General features: G+C 42.5%; 1 protein-coding gene across 1 annotated transcript in view; it reads right to left on the reverse strand.

Annotated features, from left to right (window-relative positions):
- The window catches only part of rimbp2a (RIMS binding protein 2a), a gene marked incomplete at both ends in the record, with an annotated part of 184,490 nt that overhangs the window by 143,454 nt on the left and 18,536 nt on the right, over nt 1-22,500 (reverse strand). The gene's annotated exons all lie outside the window — the stretch shown is intronic.

Below are 22,500 nucleotides of genomic sequence, written 5' to 3' on the forward strand. Positions count from 1 at the left end.
TTATTTTTTTTTATTTTTTGTATTTTTTTGTGAGGCCCCCCTTCCCGCGAGGCCCTTTTTCATCACAGACCTAAAATCTAGTTTTGCTTATATGCTTATATATTTCACATTAGACACATTTGTAGAATGTGTCTGACTTGTTCCTGGCTCTGCGGCTCTGCAGCAGACATACTCACTATTGGAGCTCTGGGGCTCTGCAGCAGACATACTATTGGTTTCAACGAAGGGAGGGGTTACATGTGTACAGTCGGCCGGTGTGCGTCAATTGCGTTTGACTATTTTGCGCGTGCAGCATGGGAGGTTATGCTTATGCCAGCCAAGACAAAGAGGACGGTCATTTGGCAGATGGACTGAAGATAAAAGTTGTTGCATGCTAGACAGTTCAGTCAGGCTAGCCATGTCGGCTTAGCTAAAGGCAGGGACAGCTAGTTAGCTTTAGCTACGTTATAATATCGAGTGCTAACGTGTGGTTCAGTCGGGATAGCCATGTCGGCTAGTAGCTTAGCTAAAGGCTAACTAGCGTTAGCTAACCTAGAGAGACCGCGTGCAGCATTGTTATGCCAAGATGAAGAGGACGGTCGTTCGGCAGATGAACTTCGTCAACTCCACGCGGTTGTCTCCATCCTCTTGGACGTTTGGTGAGTTTTTAATGCACTCTATTCTATTCCCGCCGTGGATATATCTCTCTCTCTCTCTCTCTCGGGCCGGCTAGCTATCGTGGCTAAGGCTAACATTATGTTGGCTAACGTTATGTTGAGCCAAGCGGGCCGGCTAGCTAACGTAGCTAACGTTATATTGAGCCAAACGGGCCGGCTAGCTGTTGTAGCTAATGTTATATTGAGCCAAAGCGGGCTGGCTAGCTAACGTAGCTAACGTTATATTGAGCCAAACGGGCCGGCTAGCTGTTGTAGCTAATGTTATATTGAGCCAAGCGGGCCGGCTAGCTAACGTAGCTAACGTTATATTGAGCCAAACGGGCCGGCTAGCTGTTGTAGCTAATGTTATATTGAGCCAAGCGGGCCGGCTAGCTAACGTAGCTAACGTTATATTGAGCCTAACGGGCCGGCTAGCTGTTATAGCTAATGTTATATTGAGCCAAAGCGGGCCGGCTAGCTAACGTAGCTAATGTTATATTGAACCAAACGGGCCGGCTAGCTGTTGTAGCTAACGGTGTGTACCTGGTGTCAGTACCTGGCTACTCTATTTGCAGTTAGCCTATTTAGCTGATGTCGGCCGTTGGCTCCTTGCTACTTTGTTTTCTCTGGTATAGACCCTCTTCTCTTTGGATTTAAGTGTTGATCTTTGTCCTTTTGGATCTATGTATATTCATGTTGCCTTTGTGAAGTTATCTTTTCCTTCTGTTTTGTTCTTCCATTAAAAGTTGAATATCCTTTAGGGGCTCATCTTAGCTGTCTTGCTTATCTCTCTCATACATGCTCTCTCTCTAACACACACACACACACACACACACAGACATGCTCTCTCTCTCTAACACACAAACACACATGCTCTCTCTCTCTCTCTCTCTTTCTAACACACAGACATGCTCTATATCGCTCTCTAACACACAAAATGACATGCTCTCTCTCTATATATTTTTCTCTCTTTCTAACACACATATACATGCTCTCTCTCTAACACACACACACAAACAGACATGCTCTCTCTCTCTCTCTCTCTTTCTAACACACACAGACATGCTCTATCTATCTCTCTCTCTTCAATTCAAATTGGCTTTATTTCACATTGTATTTCTCCCAGTACGTATGGGAGTTTTGAGTTATTGTCCATGTTTTCAAAGTCTCTTTGGGTGTTTGCAATTTGTGGGAAGTATATGTCTTGGTATAGTGGGCAGGTTGTTAAGAAGTGGAGCTCGGTTTCCACCTCATCTTGTGTGCAGTGGGTCTGTCTTCGCTTGGGAGCCAGGTCTGCCTATGGCGGCCTTTCTCGATGGCTAGGCTGTGCTCGCTGAGTCTGTACCTAGTCAAGGATCTTCTTAGTATTGGGTCAGTCACAGTGCTCAGGTATTCTGCCACTGTGTACTCTCTGTTTAGGGCCAAATATCATTTCAATTTTCTCTGGTTTGGGTTGTTTCTCTCCAATGTGTGTGTGTCTCTTTCTCTCTCTCTCTCTCTCTCTCTCTCTCTCTCTCTCTCTCTCTCTCTCTCTCTCTCTCTCTCTCTCTCTCTCTCTCTCTCTCTCTGGCCTTGCTCTGGTGGAGGGTCAGGGGCATTGCCGGGTCTGTGCAGCGATAACACTGTATATTGACTGTAGAACGGGAGCTCTCTCTTGCTCTCTCTTGCTATATGTTGACTGTATCATGCCCAGCCTATTAAATCTTGCACAGGGCCTCGCATTTCTCCCAGTCGGCCCTGGATACACATACTGTACATACATCCTGCTACAAATCATGGATTTCTTCAGAGAGTTTGATGCGGAAGGAGGGAGGTATAGCGTGAGGCTGGAAGGGAGAAGGAAGGAGTGAGGATGGGAGAAAGGGTGAAGGCGAGGAAAGATAGATGGAGAAAGTCAGTGAGAGGAGAACAAAACAGAGTTTGAATTCTAGAAGGAATGGAGGGATGACATGAAGGATGGGTGAGGGAGGGAGGGAAAGAGAGGATGATCAGCATGTTTGAGATGTAAGCGACAGGCAGAGGCAGGGATGGAAGGAGAGGGAAAGAGAAATCAAGTGAGAGATGGAGGGAGTAAGAGAGAAAAAGAGGGAGGAGTAGAGAGATAGAGTGAGGGATGGAGGGAGTAAGAGAGAGAAAGAAGGGAGAGAGAGAGCTGAACTGAGGGACAGAAAAAGGATGCTCAGCAAGTTTGAGATGAAAGGACTGGAGATGGAAAGAGAGACAGACGGGCGCTGAGAGAGAAATGCAAAAGACGGAATGAGCACCAGCCCCCCCCCCCCCCCCCCCCTCACAGGGTATTTCCACTTCCTGCCCATTTATCTCTCTCCATGCCCGGCGTAGAACCATGAATACAACATTAACTCTCCTCGCTCTGGTTCCTCGTTATGTAACTTCACAAATCGGTGGGAGTTTTGGGTCTGCGGGGTTGAGCGGAAGTTCACAGTCTGCGAGTGAAATTAATCAGCCCCCATTTCCACGAGGCCTTGATGAGAAGGGGAGAGCTGCTGACGCCAGCATTCCGCCTTTCATTTCCTCATAAATCAGTGGCCTTGAGGTGAGCCGTGCTTCCTCTGGACTCGGCCTCGCGGGATCTAACAAAACTATTCCTCAGCCACGCGTGGCAAGCCGCTCGTTAATTACTGTGACGGATACGCTCGCTCGGTGCAACTCGGTGTGCTGCTCTGGCAGAGGTGATGGGTTTGTTCCCACTCTGAATCATCCGCAGTGAGGTAGAATCGTTGGGTGTCTGCAAAGGTCACATCTAATCTAGAAGTACGGTAGATCAAAGCATAAATAAAAAAAGAAACGATCTGTCCGACACCTGATTAGAAATTAAGATTTGACCACATAGGGGTTTGATAGTTCAATAGGGTGCGTTTAAAGGAATGCGCCAATATGATGGGAAATGCGTTTTTCCAGAGTCAGACAAAAAGATAGATACCAATTTCCTCTCTGTGCATTCAGTAGAAAGATATCCGGCTGCAAGCTAGCCTAGCTTAGCACAAATTAATGGAAGCGGATACGGACCACTATAGCCACCCTTAAAACTCCGGGAGAGGTAGGCTATTGGTAGCTTTCTACTGAACGCACAGAGAGGAAATTGGTATCTACTGTATCGTCTGACTCTTGAGAAGAATTAGCAACATTACTCCAATACATATAAACTATTCTTCTGTTTTATAAACCAAGTTATCTATTATCTTGTGAGGACACTAGAAAAACACAAAAAACATTTGGTTCCCAAATGTCTCCGTGAGGTACTCCAGTCATTCCGTGTACAATTATCATTGTAGTCGTTCCATGTGTTTTTGGTCAACTTAAAGGGGCAAAACTATTTGAAATAAATATTTTGCACATAATCGCACACACATCCAAAAACACACTGTCAAACTAAACAAATCTGTGCAAAACTGTTTTAGATTTGTTGAGATGTGTGTGAGATTATGTGAAAAATAAATCAGTTTTTTTGGTGCCCCGTTAATGAGGTATTGATAAGCTGAACCATGTGTGCTGGCCAGACATTACAGTACAGTACAGTGCATACCTTTAAATGAGATCTCATATAAACGTTGGTAACATTTTAAGTGTTGCACATAAGTTGTTGAGCATCATACACACTTGTCTGTACATTATAAATCATTATGCCCAAAATGTAATATGATGCCAAACAAAATGTGCAAATACTACGAGGGGTTGGCTGAGGTGGTTTCTGCCGTCATGTAACTTTTTTCCTGTGGTTGATTAGTACTATATTTACATATTTTAAGAGATCGGGCTGAAACAGAGTGCTGTTTAAAGAAGCATGCTGGTACACACACACACACACACACACACACACACACACACACACACACACACACACACACACACACACACACACACACACACACACACACACACACACACACACACACACACACACACACACACACACACACACACACACACACACACACACACACACACACACACACACACACACACACACACACACACACACACACACACACACACACACACAGAGGAGTCATGTCACCTTCCTCCCATGAGACATATTATCCCACTGCTCCTCTTCTCCTTCATGAAGCTGATCAGTGTCTCTCTGTCACCTCTCTGATACCACCCTGCTGCTCAGACCGCGGGGAGGCGACGATGGATCTTGCCTCTTTTTTATTATGACTTTTATTATTTATGTTATTTACGACAAGTCAGTTTGGGGTCAGTGTGATTGAGATATAACCCATTGTTACTCCATTCCAGATTTATTATCCTACTCTATATCGTAAGGCAGAAAATCAAGCCACTTTTGCTTTTTATTTCTAATATTACACATAGATAATTTATTACATATCAGATTTTAATATTGGGGAAATACTCTCATCTGTTTAATTCTCTACACAACTATAGCATTAATAAACTATAGTTTTCCCCCCACTGTCTTTTTGAGGAAGTACTCTGCTAGCAGTGTTGGGAAAGTTCACTTTCTACATGAACTAGTTCAGTTCACAGTTCAAACATTTTAAAATGAACTAGTTCAGTTCATAGTTCATAATAAAAATGTTTGAACTAAAGTTCATAGTTTCAAAAATGAACTAATTTATAGTTTATAGTTATTTTTTCAATATGTTGCTGCAAGCTATTATTTGTCAAATGTATTGCCACAACCCATATAGAACCACAGACAGCAATCAGAATACTGGCATTTCCATAACGCTTTGCTGCCGCCCATTCAGTCCACACTATTAGCAGCTGCAGCTTTCATCTCTACAGTATATTTTCAAAAACATGAGGAAAAACGTGCTGCTTGAATGGTCTTTATTAAGTATAATAATCTAAATATACTTAAAGTGCCAAAAGTGAAAGTAGTCATTGTGCAAACATATAACATATAAACATGTGCCGACATAACTCTGTACTAACACAACACGATGTAGGAACCAGGCTGAGGTATGAAACTAAGGTTTTTATCCCCTTTTTCTCCTTATTTTAGTGGCAAGCACCTTGCCCACTGCGTCACTCAGCCGCCTCAAAGTTCAATATTCAAAATGCTAAACATTTACTGACTTTAACTAAAACTCTTTTAAATGCTCATACGCCGACGCCGTAGAGTCTGATGACGTATTTTTTTGTGCGACAGGCAGCGTACGCGTCACAGGCAGTTTGCGGTTGCCAGATTGGGTGGTTTTCCGCATTATTTTGAAGCCTGTTTACGGTGTGTTTTAACTGGGTTTTCGGCTGAAATCTGGCACACTTTTGAACGCCGTTATACTACAGTGCTGAGAATGAACGCACTTTTGAACGCCGTTATACAGCGCTGAGATTGAACGCGTTCTCAATTACGTTCACCTAGCGGAAATACAGGACGTTCAGTTCACGTTCGCGTTCAATGAACGTTCGCCGTTCATTGAACGCGTTCAGGTACATCACTGTCTGATAGAAACAACCTATTCTAGTCCTGGTAGTCTGCCCCTCTATATAAACATGTGACACTATTCAGACTCTCCTCTGTGTCTCTGTAGCCAGGAAGGCCTACAGTAGAGGCAGAGAGGCCGGCTAGTAACCAGGTTTGATCCCCACTACTGACAGGAGAGGTGTAATTCCAGTTCCGAGCCCGCTATCTCTCACAAAGTGTTCTTGAGCAAGGCACTGAGCCCCACAACTGCTCCAGATGCGCTGTACTGCAGGAGACCCTGACCTCTGAGCTCTCTGAAGGAATGCATGTGGGGGGAGTGTGGAGGACTGGAGGAGGGATGACGTTGTGAAGAACATTTCACTTGCCTTGTGCAAATCAACAGTAAATCTCTCTCACCTCTCTCGCTCTCTCATCACCCCGCCCCAGATCTCACATCTCTCTCTCTCTCTCACCCCCACCCCTCTCTCATCACTCCTGACCTCGCACTTCTATCTCTCTCTCTCTCTTTACCTTCCAACCATTCTCACTTTTTCTCCCTGTTTTCCTCTCATCGATCTCTCTCTCATCAATTCAGTCTGACCTCTCTAGCAACGTATTTTCACTCACTTTCTCGGATCACTCTCTACCTCGCATCACTCCACCCAACACCTCTTTCTCTCTCTCTCTCTCTCTCTCTCTCTCTCTCGCATACTCACTCTTTCCGATCAATTTATCTGACCTTCCCTCCTCTCTCTTTGTCAATCTCTTTCTCTCTCTCTCTTTCTTTCTTTCTGTCTCAAGTGCCTAATGTATCTCTTTCTCTCTGCAGAATTCAGTAGCATAGCTTAGTTAGATCACTCCACCACACCTCTCTCTTTTTTATTCCTCTGATCATGTCTAATATATATACAGTATATATATATCTGAGAGTCTTTGTCTGATCACCTCTCTCTCTCTCTCTCTCTCTCTCTCTCTCTCTCTCTCTCTCTCTCTCTCTCACACACACACTTTCCTTCTATCTCTTTTACTGTCTTTCATTTCCCCCCTCTTTCTATAGTGACCAATGATTCCCTCTATCTCCCTCTCTGTGCAGCGTACAATATATTTTTCTAATCACCACTCAACTCCCTCTCCATCTTTCTCTCTCTCTCTATTTCACTCTCTCTCTCTCTCTCCCCCTCATGCTCTACCTCTCTCCCCCCTCACCACCCCCTCTCTCTCTCTCTATGCAGTGTGTTTTCCATCACCACCCTGCAGACCAGCTGACCGTGTTCTCTGGCGTTTCACAGGTGTACCCGGACGTAGTTTTGCCCTGCTTTCTCTGCATCCCTGTGACCTCCTTGTTGAGGGACAGACGGCGTCTTTTTGTGTGGCACCATTTTAGCAGCATGGTGCGGAGCAACAGAGGTGAGTCCCTGGATGCATGTCAAGTCCACTCCCCATGAACGAGACACCATTACGCCAGAGCTGCTGATCACATGCCCACACAGGCAATCACTATGTCTCTGTGAATGTGTGTGTGCGTGTGTGAATGTGAATGGTAGTGTGAGTGTGAGTGTGTGTGTGTGTGTGTGTGTGTTTGTGTGTGTGTGAGTGAGTGTGTGTGTTGGTTGCATAGAAATGTGTGTTTGTGTGTGTGTGTGTTTGTGTGTGTGCATGTGTGTGTGTGTGTGCACGCGTGTGCACGTGTGTGTGTGTGTGTGCGTGTGTGAATGGTAGTGTGAGTGAGTGTGTGTGTTGGTTGCATAGAAATGTGTGTGTATTTGTGTGTGTGTGTGTGTGTGTGTGTGTGTGTGTGTGTGTGTGTGTGTGTGTGTGTGTGTGTGTGTGTGTGTGTGTGTGTGTGTGTGTGTGTGTGCGTGTGTGTGTGTGTGTGCGTGTGTGAATGTGAATGGTAGTGTGAGTGTGTGTGTTGGTTGCATAGAGATGTGTGTGTGTGTGTGTGTTTGTGTGTGTGTGTGTGTGTGAGTGAGTGTGTGTGTTGGTTGCATAGAAATGTGTGTTTGTGTGTGTGTGTGTTTGTGTGTGTGCGTGCGTGCATGCGTGCGTGTGTGTGTGTGTGTGTGCCAGCGTGCGTGTGTGTGTGTGTGTGTGTGTGTGTGTGTGTGTGTGTGTGTGTGTGTGTGTGTGTGTGTGTGTGTGTGTGTGTGTGTGTGTGTGTGTGTGTGTGTGTGCGTGTGTGTGTGCGGTGTCTGTGCAAAGCAATGATGAAGACTGTAACATGCAGATGCATATGAATTTTGTGTTTTGGTCAACTGGTCACAACACCAAGTAGAGTGATAATTTCACCAGATAATAACATTAAGCAGCAGTCAATAGTCTATTTGTAGTACATGGCAACATGCCTGCTAGAATTGGCACCAAATTAAGTAGCATACTAACGTCCCCCTCCACTCCAAAACGTGTGCTTTTGACTGTATATGGTTAAATCCTCTTGGAAGCACAGCTTTGACTATACAGGTTGTTATTTGTGCAGAACTTGTCACCAGAGTTCCTTTTCTTTTTACATTCCCCAGACGGAGAGCTTCTCTGTGCTTCCCTGAAATCTGACTTGCATAAGTGATGTCACAAATAGGTCTACCTTTAATGCATGTCATTCCAATAAAGAATGTGTCAACACGGGCAACAACTAATGGACGTCTTCTCCCAGTGGAAATAGCAATGAAACCAAACAATGCTGTTGACATATTGATTTATTCTAATGCCACGGCCAGTGGCTGAGCTAACTTCACCTCCCTCATAGTCCCTGAGGCCAAAGCCTCCTTGATATGCCAGTACAGAGAGCAGGATTTATTCATAAGACATAATGTAGAAAGAGCTGTATCCACATGTTTCTATACTAAGCAAACAAAGACACATGTCGTGGATGCGAAGCATGAGATTATCAGTGTCATGCCTGTGACCCGCCACTAGGGGAAGACTGGCTAACCGTGAGTGTGTGAATGAATAAGTGAGCGAGTGAATGCTGGTCTATGAGGTGCTTCACTCATAGATTGTGATTATTAGGGCTGTCAATATTAATGTGTTATTGTGGTGATTAAAGCTGCAATAATGATTTTCTGACCACCACATGTTGCCACTATAAACAAACTCCATTCTCCCAAAGCGGAAGCCTCTTCACATAATCAACATGAATACGGCAACAAAAATGATAAAAACATAGGTAAGACTGCATGTTTAATCTGCAAATAAAGGACAATTGCATAAAGAGGGTGGTGGAGGATGAAATTTCATTTAGTTTTTCACTGCTCCTTGTTTAATCGACTGGAGGAGGGTGTTATTTGAGAAAGTTCAATTTGTAAATCCGGATTTGTTTTGGCAGTCTGAGAGTTATATCTTGAGTTGTTTTTTTGTGGAGTAGATTTTCTGAAGGATCTTTGGAGAAATCATGGCACTTGAAACAAAACACATTATATCCTATATAATTTTATATGAATTCCTCTTGTTTCTTTGAAGTACATTGTTTACAGCTTCTTACAGTATGTTTTCTTTTTTTGTGGCCATCTTGGTCTATATACTTATTGTTAAGTATACTCTATACTTATTGTTAATTATACTATATACTTATTGTTAAGTATACTATATACTTATTGGGTCTCATTCCCGAACGAAGTTACGACAAAAAATTTAGTCTTAGCCAGATTTCGGCCCATTTAAGACATATTAGGGCTGGGAGTGGGAGCCCCAAATTCTCCTGTGATCAAATTTGATCGTGGCTGAGAGCAGATTTAAGAGTGCTGAGGAGCACTCTTAAATCTGCTCTCAGCCACGATCAAATCTCATGATTGATTGACTAATTTAAAATTTCATTATAACTTGACAGACTGTGTTCTCATATTGATTCCTTCACGTCAACGCTACAGGCCTCCTTGGAATTAATTACTTAATCATAATTAAAATAAATATGACAATATTTGTACGATAAGAAATTACGCATTTGATGTCGGAAAAATAAATAATATGGATTCATCTGATCACAGGGCAGCTGCTTAACCATATCTGAACCAGCTATTTTGGACAAATGTATAATTACTCAGATATTCAAACTAGGGCTATCAGTTTATCGTGTTTATTAGATTAATTAATTACACAGCAAATTGTCCTCCTTGGGTTCCTATAAGTCCCAGGTCAATGTCTGGTAGCAGTCGCTGTCGCTGCCCCCTGTTGTGGAGCCTGGAGGCTGCTAGTCGCTGCCCACTGTTGTGGAGCCTGATGGCCGCTGGTATGAAGGACTGTCCGAGGCGGTTAGTTGAGTGTCGGGGGGGAATGAGTCTGTGGCTGAACGAGCTTCTCATCTTGACTAGCTCGTCGTAGAGGGGGTGGTAGGGGTTCTCCATGATGGCAGCCAGCTTCCTTATCATCCCCCTCTCTACCATCACCTCAAGTCTCGGTAGCTCGACTCCCACCACGGAGCTAGCCTTCCTCACCAGCTTGTTGAGCTTGTTGGTGTCCCTTGAGTTGATGTAGCCTCCCCAGCATGCCACAGCATAGAAGAGGATGCTGGCCACAACAGACTGGTAAAAAGACTGCAGCAGTTTGTTGCACACATTGAAGGATCTGAGTCTCCTCAGGAAGAACAGCCTGCTCTGTCCCTTCCTGTAGAGGGCCTCTGTGTTGTCCGACCAGTCCAGTTTATTGTTCAGGTGTACCCCAAGGAATTTGTATGATTCATTATGAATTGAAAATGGGGGACCCTGATGTAGGGCTGGGCGATATGGCCTAAATATGATATCACGATATTTTCTGACCTTTCGGCGATACACGATACGCATCACGAAGTTTTTCTTTTTTTCCCCAAACAAGTCATTATGAGGCTTACCAAGACAGTATTTGAGTTTGCAAGCTAACATTAAAGACAAAATAAAATACCCATGCATTTAGCATTTTTATATTATATATTAGATTTAGATTATTGGATTATTAGATTATATATTGCATATATTTAGCAATGAGATATTTATATTATATGATTTAGATATGAAATATGATGAATTGAAAATGGGGGACCCTGATGTAAACAAGACAAAAGTCTTTCTCTGGTCTGCATCCTCCAGTCCACTGTTGTTGTATTGAGCTGTACTGTATTGTACCCATGCTGCAATCTGTTAATAACGTTTTCATTCATTCAGACAGCAAACAGAATCATTTTGATTGACAGTCGAGTCTGCCAATTACGTCACACCGCTTGCACCCGCCCTGCTGTTCTTAGCACCAATCGGCAAGCGCATATTAATTTTTTACTTCCGCCATTGGAGAGCTCAATGACAACAACAATGGTAGCGGTAGCTCCCCGCGGCCGACGTTTAGCTTTTAGCTCCGCAGGATGACTAAACGACTGGAGGCATAATGATTTTACTGCAACGGATGTTATAATAAAAGCCTTTCCATACATCTGTCTGATTGAAAACTTTATTAACAGACCGCAGAATGGGCACAACTGAGTCAGCACGGGCTGAGATATGAACGACTAATGCTTGCTATATATAGGTCGACCTCGGACGTTGCTATGTAAATACGCTGATGTTATTGAACGTGTAACTATATAACGTTAATGCCACAAAACGAATGCCTTTGTTATCATAAGTAGTAACTTTGATGCAGTAGTGTGTGTGTGGGGCGGCGCTGTTCAAAAGTTTCAACGTGTGGACCAGATTGACGCGACACAATCCTCTTGGGCAAAACATCACGATATCCACGATACGTTTAAAAAGTGTATCGTTAATGAACTGTACCCGATATTTATATAATATCGTCATATCGCCCAGCCCTACCCTGATGTAAACAAGACGAAAGTCTTTCTCTGTTCTGCATGCCCTTAACAATTGTGTGTATTGAGCCGTACTGTATACCCATTCTGCTATCTGTTAATAACATTTTCATTCAATCAATCAATATTTTTTTTTTTTTATATTTTTTTTATTATTGCAAAACAAAAAATTATTAAAAGTCAGTACTCAACACACAATGCATAATGAAACTTTCAGTAAAGGTGGTTATAATATATGCAAGTACAGAAATAGGATAAAACAAAAATAGTCTATAATAACATTTTAACCGTATACAGTGTATATCCAGCGAAATTACAATTATATAAATGTTAGTATATAATATACCCCTAATACCTATTTTCTAAAACCCTACACACATATGCTCCAGCTCAAACCCCCCCTTCCCGGACCCCCTCTTGGGTACCTCCATTATCCCTCACTCCTAACCAGACACTACCATTATAAGCTAGCTTTTATTCTCTCCACCACTTCTAACCACATTGACATTTTGGATTCATTGAGCCCCAGAATTCTTGCTGTAGATATTTCTTGATATATCACATCGAGATATGTAAGAAACCACACTTTTCGGCACATTTTTTCCGGTTGAAACCAACGTGATGCGATCAGTTTTTTAGCTACTGTGATACCCGATAAAACCAATCTTTTTAGTTGTGGATTCACTGCAAACTCAAAAACATCATTCAATAGTAATACCGCGGGGTGTACAGGTATATTCCAAAATACGAGTATTGATAATTGTTGGGACACATCTTTCCAGAATGCCTTAACTGGTGGGCAGTCCCAATACATGTGCATAAATGTTCCTTCGTCCCCATTTGTACATTGGGAGCATTTGGAGTCTTGTATAAGCCCCATTTTGCACAGCCTTATAGGAGTCAAGTATGTCCTGTGAATATAGTTCAGATTGATTTGTTGATGATCCGGGTTCCTTGATGTAAGTCGGACATTTGCCCAGGCTCCTTGCCAATCAAAGTCATATTCCAGGTCTGGTATATCCCTCCTCCAGACAGTGTCTAGTTGAAGGGTTTCATACGAGGACGTTAGTAATTGATAATAAAAACTTGATACAAAACCTCCCAATGTGTCTCTTTCATAGAAAAATGTGTGGTATCTGTGGTGTTCAATTGGTACGAGTAATGGAACACTGTGAGATCTCATACAAAGTCGTAACTGTATGTAAAAAAGCCATGTGGACTCGGTGAGGTTAAACTTTATGCATATTTCGACATAACTACAGAGGCCCTTGTTATTAAAAATATCCCCTAATGAGTGTATGCCTTTCTCTTCCCATATAGGGAATCTTATAGGTCGTTTTCCCATTAAGAGTGCATTGTTATTGAATATGGGAGTGTGATTATGCCATTCTTGAGGGTTAGGATATTTCTTTTGTGTTTCCCGCCATGTTCTGATTGCATGGGTAATTATTGGGCCAAATTCTCGCTCACAATGCTTGATTGAAAGTTTAGTGTGTGCTATGTCTTTCAGTCTCTGTGGGGCTACCATGTTTTCTTCTAATTCTCTCCAAGATACCAAAGCCTGGGGGTCAAACCATATCTTCAATGGTCTTAATGTGAAGGCCTTAAAATATTGTAAAAAATCTGGGACTGCCATGCCACCGTCTGCTTTATTTCTCTGTGCGGTGGATCTTTTTATGCGAGGTGGTTTGTTATTCCAAATAAATTTGTATGTGGAGGTTTGTAATCTTTTCCAGTAGCCCTCTGGAGGAGGTAACGGAAGCATTGAGCTGAAGAAATTGATTCTTGGTAATACATCCATCTTAACTATTGATACCCTTGCCTGTACTGAGTTTTTAAGTTTTGCCCACCTGTCCAGGTCGTCTTTGATTTTGTTCTGTATTTTTGTGTAATTGTGCTTCACCGTTTGTCTTATGGTGGGAAATATTTCCACACCCAAGCATCTGAAATGTTTGACCATGGGTATCGCACCTGGGAGGGTTGTGTCTTTTTTTGCACTGGTGTTAAGAGGAAGAAAAGCCGACTTAGGCCAATTTATTTTAAATCCCGATAAATCACCAAAGTTTTCTATCAACTTGAGTATATGCGGCAATGTGTTGTTGGGGTTTTGCATGAACAATATTACGTCGTCCGCATATAAACTAATTTTATGATGTGTGCCCTTGATTACTATTGCTTCTATGTGTTGGGATTGTCTTATAAATTGTGCTAAAGGTTCTAATGATAGATCGAATAGTCCGGGACTAAGAGGGCAACCCTGTCTGGCTGAGCGTGATACCGGAAAGATATCGGAGATGAATGTGCCTGTTGTAATCCTGGCCGATGGGTCCTTGTATAGTACTTTAATCATATCAATGAATCCTTTTCCTAACCCGATCCTTTCTAATACTGCCCATAGAAACGACCATTCCAACCTGTCAAATGCTTTCATAGCATCCAGGGATAGTATCGCCTTAGGTGTGGTGTCCTCTTTGTCTGCATCTAGTACGTGCAGTATTCGCCTTATGTTATCATTGATCAGGCGACCTTTTATGAAGCCTGTTTGGTCCGGATGAACTAAAGACGTCATATGCTTTTGCAATCTGATGGCTAATATCTTAGAGTACAGTTTGACATCGGTTCCGAGGAGGCTTAAAGGACGGTAACTACCGCACTCAGTGGGGTCTTTGTCTTTTTTGTGAAGAACTGAAATGAGTGCGGTATTTTGGTGTTTATGGAAGCTTCCCTCTTTGACTGAGTATAAGATCATATTTAGTAATACGGGTCCAAATATGTCCCAGCAAGAAATGTACATTTCTGATGGGATACCGTCAATTCCCGGAGCCTTGCCGTTTTTCATTCCGGATATGGCCTTCTTGAGTTCTTCTAATGTGATCGGTACTTCTAACTGTTTAGCGTCGTCCTCCGTAAGTTTAGGGAGAGTAATTTGATTAAGATATGTGTCTAATTTGTCTTGATCAAAGGTCGTTTCTGAATTATATAAATCGGAGTAGAATTCTTTGAATGTATCGTTTATTATTTTGGGTTCTGTTACTAGAGCTTGTTGTTTCCTAATGGCAGTTATATCTGCAAATTTTGCATTAATTCTTAGTCGCATGGCTAATAGGTGACTAGGTTTAGAGCCTTGGAAGTACTGCTGTTGTCTTGTGCTGCGTATTTGCAATTCCGATTTTTGTCTGTATATTGCTTTGATCTCTGTCTTTAGAATGTTAACTTGGTTTTCTAGTCTAGTAGAGTTGTTGTATTTTAAAGAATTAAAAAGCGTTGAGTAAAGCGTTTCCATTTCAGATAGTTTTGTGTTTTGATTTTTGCGCAATATGGAGGAAAATCTATCCGAGAAATCCTTGATCATAGTCTTTACCGACATCCATAATATTCTGGGATCTTGCACCGAGTTAGCATTATCCCGTAGGAATATTGTGAGAGCTTCTTTAATTTGTGTAATGAATTCATTGTTGTTAAGCAGCATAGAATTAAAACGCCATCTTGGGGCCCGGGAAGATAGTGTACCAAATGTTGCTTTCAGGATTAAGTAGCAGTGATCTGATAGCGCATTGGGTGTCATTTCCACTTCATATTTATCAAATATTCTCGGGGATGCAAAGACGTAATCAATTCTGGATAGTGTGTTGTGTCTCGACGAACGACAGGAGTACTTGCGGGTCATGGGGTTAAGTGAACGCCATAAATCAGTTACCCCTGTTGATTTCGACCAATCTTTTAATGCTTTAGATGAATTTTTTTGTTCGCTGGAAAAGGTAAGGTAAGTTTTGTCAATCAATCAATCTGCGCGGTGATTGATTGAATGAAAATCTTATTTTGAGTCAATTGTAATGAACCAAATGAGAATATCAATAATTTTTTTTTTATCTTTGACTGTGAATAACACCATGCTCAAATTGACCAGACCTCACAAATCTAAGCAAATGAATAGATGGAATATGTTTTGTAGATACAGTACTGAATTCTGCCATCTGGACACATGCTATTTGAAATATTATTATAGAATATAGAATATCAGGCATAAAATGGTTATGCGATTAAAATGTGATTAATTAGATTACAATTATTAATTACAAATCCTGTAATTAATTAGATCAATTTTTTTAATCGCCTGACAGCACTAATTCAAACACAATTATGCAATTATTGTGAAATGATTGAAAATAATAATTATTGAATGCCTTCTGTGGAATTTGTATTTCTTATTTGTTACACATCTGTTTTAATGATTAATTATATACATTTGAAAGAATGCAGGTCAACATGCAATGTATCCCATTGATTGGTATACAATGGGACAGACCTTTGTTTGATTGATTGATTGATTGATTGATTGAAAACTTTATTAACAGATTGCAGAATGGGTACAGTACAGTACAGCTCAATTACATAAGGGGATGCAGACCAGAGAAAGAATTTCGTCTTGTTTACATCAGGGTCCCCCATTTTCAATTCATCATAACATATATGACACACACGACACAGATAGACAGTACTGCTACATCTATACATTTATGACATACCAGATTTGCAAATACAGTACTGTTTGTGATACAAAAAGAGTCCAGAAAAGAGAGTACATTTGACGTAGAAGCTGTTGGAGGAGGTTGGGGTGGGTGGGGGATAGACTTACACTGTACAAGCAAAACTGTACATTGGAATATTGACAAAACCATACTTGGTCATTTACTGTACATTGGAGGGGGTTGATATAGCTATAAACCTGCATTCCTTCGAATATATCATTAATCAATTAAACTTATATTGAAATACACTATATAGCCTATACACCAACACTGAAATGACAGTGGATAAATAAATAAGAACTAAAGCTAATCGGTGGAAATAGACTGCATTAATATTCCATAACAAGTCTTGTGTGTGCCTACGAATGAACAGTAGCCTATATGCTTAATTATGGAATAATAAGCCATAATGCTTTCATTCATTACGCCCGCCGTAGGCTATATATATTATATTTCATTCATTCATTCATATACAGTACTGCGCGCGCGCGTGTGTGTGTGTGCGTGCGCTGCGGCAGGTGTACCGCGAGCTGTATATGATGCCAATACATTAATCTAATCTAGTTTTGATGGCGCACAAGCGTGATTACGAAACCTAGCCGCATTTCTCGGAGACGCTCTCTGATTGGCACTGACTGACGCTAGGTTTCGTAATCACGCGGCTCGCAAGACTCGCAAAGCACTTCCGCCATTCCATTTGCACACAGCTGCGTCACTAGTTGCCTTATAAGGAGCTCTGGAGGCGTTGTTTTGTATGCAAATTACCTGAACGGGAACGCGCTTTCGAGTTTAAGACAGAATGCCATTCTCCGAGCAGATATCAGATCATATCATTTGTGCGAGCTTTTCAGCCACTTAAGACATATTACCAGCACGTTCAGGACTCAGAGTGAACTTGTCATTGATTATGTCTCAGTGGTTCCAAGATAAGTCTTCCAGAATATATCTTTGAAAAATTTTCGGGAATGAGACCCATTGTTTATGTGTCTTGTAAGCCCAAAATGGGCTGGGCATACATCTGTATGTAAGACACAACAATTTTAAATATCAATCAATCATATAGACAAAAATTAGACCAGCAGAATCATATGACAATAGAGAGTGGTTAATTCTTTGCAAAAACCCGTAAGTGAGCCTTCTGTGAAATATGCAGATTTGCTGCTCTCAAACATTTTCTCCAAATGTGGAGAGATGACGGCTCTGTAACGTTTTTATTATGAAATGGAAAAAGTGCCCCAAGCGTCCTATACAGCCAGGACAAGTCTCACATTCACAAAGAGTGCTTACTTCAGTCAATGTTCAGCTGGTCAAAAAAGAGTGTGTTGAGCAGGATATAAGAAGGGATGACAACTGTGTTGTCTGTGGGTTCCGTGGGGCTTTTTTACCACCTGCTCCAGCTCCAGTTTCAGAAGCTTGGTGTTTTCAGCACCACGGACAGCGACGCCTCATATTGAGCTGTATAGATTGATACATTATCACTTGTTAACTAATGCAATAGGCTAATAACTCTATATTATAGAGTTGTAAAAATATGTTACCTGAATCTTTTTTCTTTCTTTACCATCGTCTTTATGAGAGAGGACCGGCTGCAGCAACTAACTGATTCTTATTTAGATGTTTATAGATGCACACATTTTGAATGTTCATGTGAATTGGTTAATTCATGATATTGCATTGGAACCACAAACACAAACACACACACACAGGCAGGCAGGCAGGCAGGCAGGCAGACAGACAGACAGACAGACAGACACACACATACACACACAGACACACAGACAGACAGACACACACAGACCAACACAGACACACACACACACACACACACACACACACACACACACACACACACACACACACACACACACACACACACACACACACACACACACACACACACACACACACACACACACACACACACACACACACACACACACACACACATTGGCCCTCACACTTCTGAAAAGAATACAGTGCCCCTGGAACCATGAATGAATGAATGAAAACTTTATTTAACAGATTGCAGAATGGGTACAATACAGTACGGCTCAATACATACAATTGTTAAGGGGATGCAGACCTGAGAAAGACGTTTGTCTTGTTTCCATCAGGGTCCCCCATTTTCAATTCATATAGACATATATGACATACATGACATACAGATAGTCAGTACTGCTACATCTATACATTTATGACATACCAGATTTGCAAATACAGTACTGTTTGTGATACAGAAGGAGTCAAGAAAAGGGAGTATATACATTTGACGTAGAAACTGTACATTGGAGGTTGGGTGGGGGGGGTTGGGTACATTGGGATATTGACAACCATACTGGGTAATTTACATTGGAGGTGGTTGGGGGGGGGGGCGGGGGGCATACTGTATAAACAAGTAACACTGTACATTGAGGGGGGGGGGGAGGAGACACTGTACAAACAAACACAATTGTGCATTGAACTATTGACAAAACCATACTAGGTAAATGACTGTACATTGGAGGGGGTTGGAATGATTGGGTTAGGATATTTACAGGGGCCAGTGTTGAATTGCAGTCTCCCGTAGGTGTCCCTTGAGAGAGGTTTTGAAAGTGGGTAGTGATCCACATTCCTTTACAGCTTTGGGTAGGGCGTTCCACATTGATGTGGCATAATTGCGAAACGTGTTTAGTCCCTTATTTGAGCCGAATCTGGGTTTGACATGATTTGTGGAGCTCCCTCTGGTGTTGTGATCGTGGTATTCACTGACCTTTGGGAAGTATTTTGACATGTACATGGGTACCTTGGTCGTGTAGTGTATCTTGTAGACCAGGCCCATTGCAAGTTGTTGTACTCTGTCGTCTACTCTAAGCCATCCTAGGTTGTCGAAGTGGGCAGGGGTGAGGTGGGTTCTAGGAGTAAGGTCAAGCAGTAGTCTGACCAGTTTGTTTTGAGATGTTTGTAATTTTGTTTTTAGCGCCTTTGAGGTGCTTTGGTACCATGAGGTGCAAGCATAGTCGTAGTACCCCTGAATGAGTGCTCCTGCCAGAGTCTTCAGGGTGTTCTTGTTTACCAGAGAGGAGATCCGGTACAAGAATCGAGTTCGTTGGTTGACTTTTTTTATTACATTGGATGCCATTTTGTCACAGGAGAGATTAGCCTCTAGGATGGACCCCAGGTAGGTAATTTCATCTTTCCTTGTGACAATATTGTCACCCACTGTAACTGAGAAGCCGTCGGTCTTGCTGAGTTTGTTATTTGAACCGAAGAGAATGGACTCTGTTTTGCCCATGTGTAATGATAGTTTGTTATCAGCGAGCCATATGCAGATTCTGCCTAGTTCCGAGCTGAGGGTTTTTTCAACCTGTAACTTGTTCTTGTCAGAGACCAGCAGGGCTGAGTCGTCCGCAAACAGGAACAAGTTGCAGTCACAAGCTGACGACATGTCATTTGCATAAATTAGGAACAGTAGCGGTCCTAGTATGCTTCCTTGTGGAACACCACAGCTCACTGTGAGGGGGGGGGATAGGGTACCGTTTACCTCCACCATCTGTTCCCTCCCCTCAAGGTAGGATTGCATCCAGCTCACTGATAGACTATCAAAACCAATTGCTTTTAGCTTGTCAATCAGAATGGAGTGATTGACCGTGTCAAAGGCCTTTTGTAGGTCCAGCATGACCATGCCGCAGTATTTGCCTGCGTCCACCTCTTGTTTGATGTGGTCATTCAAATAGAGAAGGCATGTGTCAGTGGAGTGGGATGTTCTGAAGCCAGATTGGAATTCGTAGATTAGATTTTTTTCCGCTAGGTACTTTTCGACCTGTTCGTAGACTATTTTTTCCATGACTTTCGAGATGGAGGTGAGAATAGAAACAGGGCGGTAGTTGCCTGGGTCTAATTTGCTGCCCTTTTTGTGCAGAGGGGTCACCCTCGCAATTTTGAAGTCCTTGGGGACGTGTCCCTGTTTTATGGAGAGGTTTATTATGTGTGTGATGATTGGTGTGATGGCGGCTGCTGAGTCTCTGAGGAATTTGGAGGGGATGTTGTCATGGCCAGTGGCCTTGTTAGGTTGGAGGGCGCTCAGTTTATTGAGTACCTCATCTGTTGTTACCGTTTCCAGCTTGAAGTCGTCCTTGCGGACCCCTAGGTTTTTGTAGAAAGCTACTATGTGTTCTACCCCATAAAGCCCTGAGTGGGAGGGTAGTTTGTTTACCAGTGTTGTGGCTATGTTTGTGAAGAAAATGTTTAAGTAATTGGCTACATCCAGCTTGTCTGTGATGAGCGTGTTGTCAGTTTTTATGTTTATGTTTGAGAATCTGGTTTTAAGTTTTTTACTGCATCCTAGTTGATTATTGAGTAATTTCCAAAGTTCACGTGGTTTGTTTTTGTTTTCCTCAGTTTTGTCATTGATGAAATTCTTTTTTGCAGTTTTGATCATGGAGTTTACGTCGTTTCTTAGTCTGTTTCTTTCTAGTTTGAGTTCAGTCACGTGGGCTTGGAGTTCACTGCTCGTGCTTTTAGTAAGCTTTGACTGACTTTTACGAAACTCAGAGCATTTTTTGTCTCTGGTTTTCATAGCGGCCAGTATTTCGGAGTGCATCCACGGCTCAGCGCGATTTTTTACCCTGGTGGTTCTTAGGGGGGCCATGTCGTTTAGTATTGCTGAGAATTTGGTTTTGAAACCAAGCCATGTTTCGTCAACCAGTGTACCATTGAGTTCATCTGACCAGTCCAGACTCTCCAGTTCAAGGTTGAAGGCCTCGCTAGAGTAGGTTTTGAGGTCTCTAGATGTGACTGTTTTGTGGCAGCCAGCCTTTTGTTTTAGTTTTTTTCGGGTACAGAATATCATATAATGATCACTTAACCCACATGCTATAACCCCTTTATTTGAGATCTTGGACTTGTCGGAGGTCAGAATGAGGTCAATGGTAGTCTGAGTTGATTCACATACACGTGTGGGTTGGGTGATTAGCTGGCTGAGGCCATGCAGATCACAAAACCTACTGAAGGCCTTGAAGACGGGTGCATCTTTTCGTTGCATATCCGTGTTCCAGTCTCCAATAAGAATTTTGTCTACATCCTCAACTCCAGCTAAACACCCATCCATTGTATCATAAAAGCCACTATGATCTGGCGGCCTGTAGACTGTGCCAACCAGTAGGGATTTCGCCCTTTCGAATAGGATTTCCACCCATACAGTTTCAATTGATTTATGATTCAGGTCATTTCTGTTGATGAATTTGGTGTCCTTGTGTATGTACATACAGACACCACCTCCATGTTTGTTCCTATCATTCCTGATTATTGAGTAGTTCTCAATCTCTATCTCTGGATCTTTTACAGAATCGTCGAGCTTAGTTTCTGAGAAGCACAGTATGTTTGCCTTACCATTTATGAATATTTGCTTGATTTCATCCAATTTGTTTTTTAAGCTGTTAATGTTAATGTGAAAAATGTTCAGTCCATTGGCGTTGGTTATTTCATTTATGTTGGCAGGTTCGAAGTATTGTCCGTTTGTAATCTGTTCCTCTGTGTTGTTGTGGGTGGGAAGGGGGGAGGGGGGCGTCGGGTCCCGCGCCGTGTTGGAACAACAAAGAAGGGGGGAGGGGGGTGTCGGGTCCCGCGCCGTGCTGGGACAACAAAGGACTCGTTCCTGGTTGTTTTTGTTGTTAGCTCTGCTAGCTAGCCGGCTATCGGGCGTCGAGATGTTTACATCCCGCGTCGAGATGGTCGTCATGGTTTCGACCCTCGGTTCACCTCCTCTCGTCACTGCCTCACGTGTGCTCGTCTGCTGCGGCGTCATTGGGGAAGTGTTGCCGTCCGCGCAGTAGATGTAGCCACAGGTTGCGTTGTTGATGTTGTTGGTCGCGATGGGAACCTCCATCGCTTCTTGCTGTAGTCTCTGGTTCCGTGTCATTACGGGACCAGGGTTCTGATGTATGTCACCCGACATGAGCAGATATAATAAAAACATTGATCTCTTATTACACTTGCCTGCCGGGGGTAATTTCTTTCGTTCCGGATTTGCAGTAAGTACTGCGTGGATCGCCGAGGCACCGAAGGGTGGATGTTTCCTCTCCGTGCCCGTTAACAAGTAGAAGTCGCAATGGGACTGTTGATTTACGTTTTCGCTACCCTCCACTTCTGTCTGGAGTTGCTGCTTGAGTTGTGAATTCAGGTACAAATCCATAATCCACA

Source organism: Notolepis coatsorum (genome assembly GCF_963971535.1).
Source record: "Notolepis coatsorum genome assembly, chromosome: 11".
Taxonomy (NCBI): domain Eukaryota; kingdom Metazoa; phylum Chordata; class Actinopteri; order Aulopiformes; family Paralepididae; genus Notolepis; species Notolepis coatsorum.